Source organism: Gekko japonicus, unplaced genomic scaffold, assembly GCF_001447785.1.
Source record: "Gekko japonicus isolate JY-2015 unplaced genomic scaffold, Gekko_japonicus_V1.1 scaffold1498, whole genome shotgun sequence".
NCBI lineage: Eukaryota > Metazoa > Chordata > Lepidosauria > Squamata > Gekkonidae > Gekko > Gekko japonicus.
The window spans coordinates 215130-221146 of record NW_015176494.1 but is presented as its reverse complement, the minus strand read 5'-3'; positions in this window follow the sequence as shown (position 1 = coordinate 221146).

Genomic DNA, 6017 nt, shown 5'->3' with positions numbered 1-6017 from the left:
TAGCACCCTGAGTGCCACAGAATGCCCGATTTTTTAAAAAAAATGTAATGGGGCAACAACATCATATTGAATTATGTTATAACTGTAACTGCATTTTTAATTACTTCGATGCTTTAATAGTTTTTATGTTCACTGCCTTGTGGGCCCTGAACGGGTGGGAAAGATGAAAATGTTTTAAATGAATAAATGTAAGGAAATGTCCCACAGGAAAGTAAAAACTCCCCCCCACACACGTGATGGGTGGAGAAGGCGCTATTTGTCTACCCAGAAGAAAAGTTCCCTATGCAAGTTACCTCTGTACAAGAAGGCCCCCAGGAGATTGGTGACCTCCTCAGGAGTTCGGGCCACCAGCTCCTCGGGCTGGGCTTTTGCTTTCCCTCACGTCAAACTTCGCCTTGGGGCGACCCCCCTGACCCCACAACCCCCTTCTTCCCCTTCAACCCAGGCTGCGTTTCGCCCCTCCCATGACCATTATCGAAAATATTTAAAAACCTCCCAGCAACCCTCGGCTCCCACAGCCAGCAAGAACAACAAAAATAATGTAAAAAGTTACAACTATTGCCAGACCTACCTTCTCTCGCTACCATAACAATCCTCCTCAAGGCCTCCTAACCGCTCCCGAGTTCAAAATTTCCCGCGCGCAAGCGCAGAAGACAAATCAGTCGCCAAAACAGGGCGGAAGAACCCTCTGAAGTCTTGATTGGCTGGATCCTGACGGTCTACAACCACGGTTGCCTCGAGGGTCACTGGTTCAGAATACGCATGCGCAGAAATGCGAATAGGAGAAAATTCGAGGGGGTGGATAGTTGAGAGAGGGGTCGAACTTACTTTCCGTCATAGCATCAGTCATCAAAAAGCAAAATGTTAATATTATTGTATGCACTGTAGGTTTTATTCAAGGTATGAGCTTTTGTATGCACGCACACTTTTTCAAATACTTTCAAATGCAATACATTTCTTACATCAAGACGGGTCGCCGTGTTAGTCTGTAGCGGTAGAAAAGAGCAAGGGTCCAGTAGCACCTTAAAGACTAACAAAATTTGCGCCAGCTGATTCTGTATCTAAAGAGGTGAGCAGTCAGTGACTCAGGAAAGCTCATCCCCTGCCACATATTTTGTTGTTCTGAAGCAGCAAAACAAAGTTTGGGTCCAGTGGCACCTTTAAGACAAGTTGAATTCAAGGTATAAGCTTTCGTGTGCAGTGCACGCACACTTCTTCACATACATGACTGAAGAAGTGTGCCTGCACACGAAAGCTTATAACTTGAATTCAACTTTGTTGGTCTTAAGGGTGCCACTGGACCCAAACTTTGTCCTACGTATGTTGTTAAGTCTTGAAGGTGCTACTGGACTCTTGCTCTTTTCGACTGCATAGGTTCATGTATCTCAGCACTCCACCACCGTGATTAGCGCGCCCTCCTATCCTAGCCGTTCGCACAACCGGAGGTCCCCGAGCGTTGGAGCGGGCGTGTGCGTGCTTCGGGCGGAGCAGGGTGTGCAGCCCGAGGAGGATCCGTTGCTTGGGGCAAGTACCGGTTTCTGTCGGTCTCTTTCTCTCACTGCCGCAGACATTCAGAGCTACACGTTCGAGCAGCAGCTGAGCCACACAAACCAGTTAAGCAGCCGAGTCCTGTTTGTTTCTGCTGTGCAGAGGCACGTTTTAGGGACCCTTATTTACAAGTATGACTGGCCTTGCAGCCGTAGAGCCCAATTCGCTGCCACTTTACTCCCCAGCAATGCTCCCTCTAAGCTGAGGAGTCTTGTGAGCAAAAATTCTACTTTGTGAGCTACTGGCATTAAAGTTGTGAGCCAGCGATTTGGCTACTGCATACATTAGTTTGCCCTGGAGCCATCCTTCCTGAACTAAGACAAATATGTGAGCCGGAGGCTAAAGAATGGTGAGCTAGCTCACACTAACTCAGCTTAGAAGGAACACTGCTCCCGAGTAAATTCCCATGACTTTCCAAGTGTTCTGAGTTCCTGTGGGAGCCCCCTGTGAGTATAAATGTGCCTTGGCTTCTCTGTCATTCTGCCATTCAGAAGTGAGCCCAAAGTTCTGCCGCTGCTTGGGTTAAACTCAAGGGTTCAATATTGGCCTGTGTCTTTTTGCCTCTGGCTGGATCACAGTTCTTCGTTGCCACCAATGCTCTGTAGCTGAGTTCATTCTTTGCCTCCTCCTGTTCCCCTCTTCTCTCACACTGCAGTCTGCTGCTTGGTGAACTGGGAGACAGATAGAAGTCCTTAATGAACGGCCTGAAGTCTGTTGCTTTTGATTGCCTGCTTGCCAGGAAAGGGACTTGATAGTGTTGTCAGATATGCTAATGCTAACAAGGTAAATATTGGCTGAACTGGAGCTGGGAGGGAGGTGGCCACTGAACTGACATTTTGCATGGGTGAAAATAAGCAACGTTTGAAGCGACACCAATCTCTCCCTATATTCTGATAGAAGGGCTCTCTGTTGCACTGGAACTTGGGTTCAAAGACTTGAAAAGCTGCATTCTTGCTAAGACTTGCTGGTTAAGTTTCTATAAAAGGTAAAGGTTCCCTTGCTTGAAAGCCAGTCGAATCCGACTCTAGGGTTGCGGTGCTCATCTCCGTTTCAAAGCCGAAGAGCCAGCGCTGTCCGAAGATGTTTCCGTGGTTATGTGGCCGGCATGACTAAACACCAAGGCGCACGGAACACTGTTACCTTCCCACTGAAGTGGTACCTATTTATCTACTTGCAATTTCTTGCTTTTGAACTGCTAGGTTGGCAGGAGCTGGAACTAGAGACGGGAGCTCACTCCATCATATGGCACCCGGGTCTCGAACTGCTGAACTACTGACCTTTCACAGCCTGCAGTTCAGCGTCTTAACCACTTGAGCCACCGCAGCTCCTGCAGCTCCTAAGTTTCTATAGTTATGCATAATTATCCTTGAACCTAGATTTGGCTAGTGTTAGAGGGCCTTTTAGCAATTTGTGAAGCATTTTTTAAAAATGTGCATCTCTGGCTTGCATATTGGGTTCTCCTTTGGCAACAGTTCACCAACTTCTATATTGTCAGAAAATGGACAGGTTCATAACTAAAAGTGGACACCAACAATTGCTAGATTTCAAGTGCAGAGCAGCAGTGGACATGCTCTTTGAGGAGCTTTTGGGGAAAACATATGAAATATGTGAACAGAACAACATACCGTAGCTGTTGATATAGCTGAAAGGGGAAGTAAAAGAACAAGGAAGGAGAAACATTTTAAGGATTTCATTACTGAAGGAAGATTTGTAAAATCAAACAGGTCTTTTTTTACTGTCTGTACTGGTTCCTTTAGTTACTTTTGTAGCAGCACAAGTGGTTTGCAGTTACTGTGACTCTGGTTGGAGTGAGAACCCGTTGTCTGTACATGTACTGAGTTCCCTTCAGTACACTGGACAGATCCTCTAGCATGAGTACATTGGAGCAGTTCATCTAGCACTTCTGGTCTCCCTTGCTTGAAAGCCAGTCGAGTCCGACTCTAGGGTTGCGGTGCTCATCCCCGTTTCAAAGCCGAAGAGCCAGCGCTGTCCGAAGACGTTTCCGTGGTCATGTGGCCGGCGTGACTAAACACCAAGGCGCATGAGAGAACTGTGCAATTCAGAACTTGTTCTAATGTCCAGGCCTTGTACCTTAATGGAACTCTTTCTGACAAGGAGTTCTTGCAGGATGAAGACATGAGGTTCCCTTATACTAAATCAAACCATTGGTTCATCAAGGCCAGTATTGTCTACTCAGTCTGGCAGCCGCTCTCCAAGGTCTCAGGCAGTGATCTTTCACATCTGGTCCTTTTAATTGGAGATACCGGGGATTGAACCTGGGACTGGGGATTGAACCTGGGACCTTCTGCATGCCAAGCAGATGCTCTAACATTGAGCCATGGCCCCTCCCCAAATATTGGCTCAGGAACCTCTGTATGTTGAAGAGAACTGTTCATAGAAGGCCATGGATAAACTAAGAGTATCCCACAATGCACCCCAGCCGTCTGGTTTCAGTTGAGACAGCCCTGTTTTCCAGGGCTCTACTCTTTAGAAAACCCACCCTCTACAATCCCATTTAACTGCAAACTCTGGAGCACAACGGAAGACGGGGAGGGCCTGGCGTGAGGTCCCATGGGGTCACAAAGAGTCAGACTTGACTGTGCAACTGAACAACAACAAGGAACCTGGGTAAGCTTCAGCAAAATATGAGTTCTCTGGAAATGTTTGAAAACCTCTGGACTAGATCTGAAGGCTGAAGTCCTTGTAATAGGAGTTTGGGGCATACAATAAGCTTCATTTTCAGTAGCTGATTGAAGACTTTTTTTAAAAAAAGGCTTCAGTGCATAAATGTGAAATACAGCAAGGAGCCATTTTGAATACACTTGTATCACTCATCAGAGAACTAGGACTGGAAGCCACTCCCTATCAAGTGTACACAGTAAAGCAGTGAGCTCGGTTTGCTGTGTAATGGCTGAAATGGCCCTTACATACAGTGCCAATGAAACAGCAGCAGTTCTACTTTTCTGTCTCACAGTGCAGCCCTAAGCAGAGCTATACTCTCTCTTTAGGACTGCACTGTTCGTCTCATTCAGTCTTTTCTGATTCCCTTTGGAACTATGCTGTGGGCTCATAAGATCCTCATGTACAGAGATCATGTGTGATGGGAGCTGTAGCACAGAGGCAGATTGGGTAGGATTAAATGAAAAAAGTGGCAGGATCCAACCCATTGTGTATAGAAACTTGTACTTTTCCTTTCCAGAAGTGAAAGAAATGGTCTCGAATATTCTTGTCCATGTGACCTTGGGAGGTTTGCTAGTTCACAGCTCCGGGGAAATTACTATTGTTCATAGAGCCTCTTTTACACTTTTGACTGGCAGACTTAAGCATTTGGAAGAAAATTCATACCAACAGAATGCTTCATTATGCTCCAGAAGTTTTCCAGTCCACTATGTTTGCCTTTATTTAGAGACTTGTCTTTGGGCCTTAGCCAGTTATTAACAATAACATCTGGATATGGATAATATCATAACCAGCATTCTATGGCTTAAGGGACCAAACTATGGTTTGGTGCTATGTGAACAAACCCCTGTTCTGTCAGGCCCCCCCCCCCTTCTCCTCACCTTGTGTGCTCCAAGTCTACCTTGAGTCTCCTTCAGAAACAAAGCAAATAAGTAACTAGTTAGTGGACATATTTTAGTGCAAGTCCTAGCTGCCTGTTCTATCTGAACTGGCAAACTGGCAAAACAGAATTGCAAACCAAAACACGGTTTGGAATCCCAGTATGGAGGGAGAACATAGATCCTACTGTGCCAGCTCAGATATACTGACAAACTAGAGAGCCAGCTTAAAGGAGCTGGGAAACCCAGGTTCAGATCCCCACTCTCCCCTGGGAACTTGCTAGGAGACCTCCGGCCAGTCACACATTCTCAGCCTAACCTGCCTCACAGGATGGTGGTTGTGAGGTAGTAGGCCCCTTTGGGTTCCGATTGGGGAGAAAGGTAAAGGTAAAGGTTTCCCTTGCTCGAAAGCCAGTCGAATCCGACTCTAGGGATGCAGTACTCATCTCCATTCCCAAGCTGAAGAGCCAGCGCTGTCCAAAGACGTTTCCATGGTCATGTGGCCGGCGTGACTAGATGCCGAGGTGCACGGAACGCTGTCACTTTCCCACCAAAGTGGTACCTATTTATCTACTTGCAATTTCTTGCTTTTGAACTGCTAGGTTGGCAGGAGCTGGGACCAGAGACGGGAGCTCACGCCATCATGCGGCACACTCGGGTCTCGAACTGCTGAACTACCGACCTTCCAGTCTGCAGTTCAGCATCTGAACCACTTGAGCCACCGCATGGCATGGTATAAATAAACAAGTTTGTGCTCAGACGAATAATTGACTGTGTGCACCAGAATGCTTCACAGATATGACCAGAGGTCATTTCGGGGGGATCGCAGGGGATCGCAGTTCCCCCGGGTGAGGTACGGGGAGGGGGGGCACATGACGAAGCCCCGCCCCCTGCTTCCGGCCGCCCCGCTTC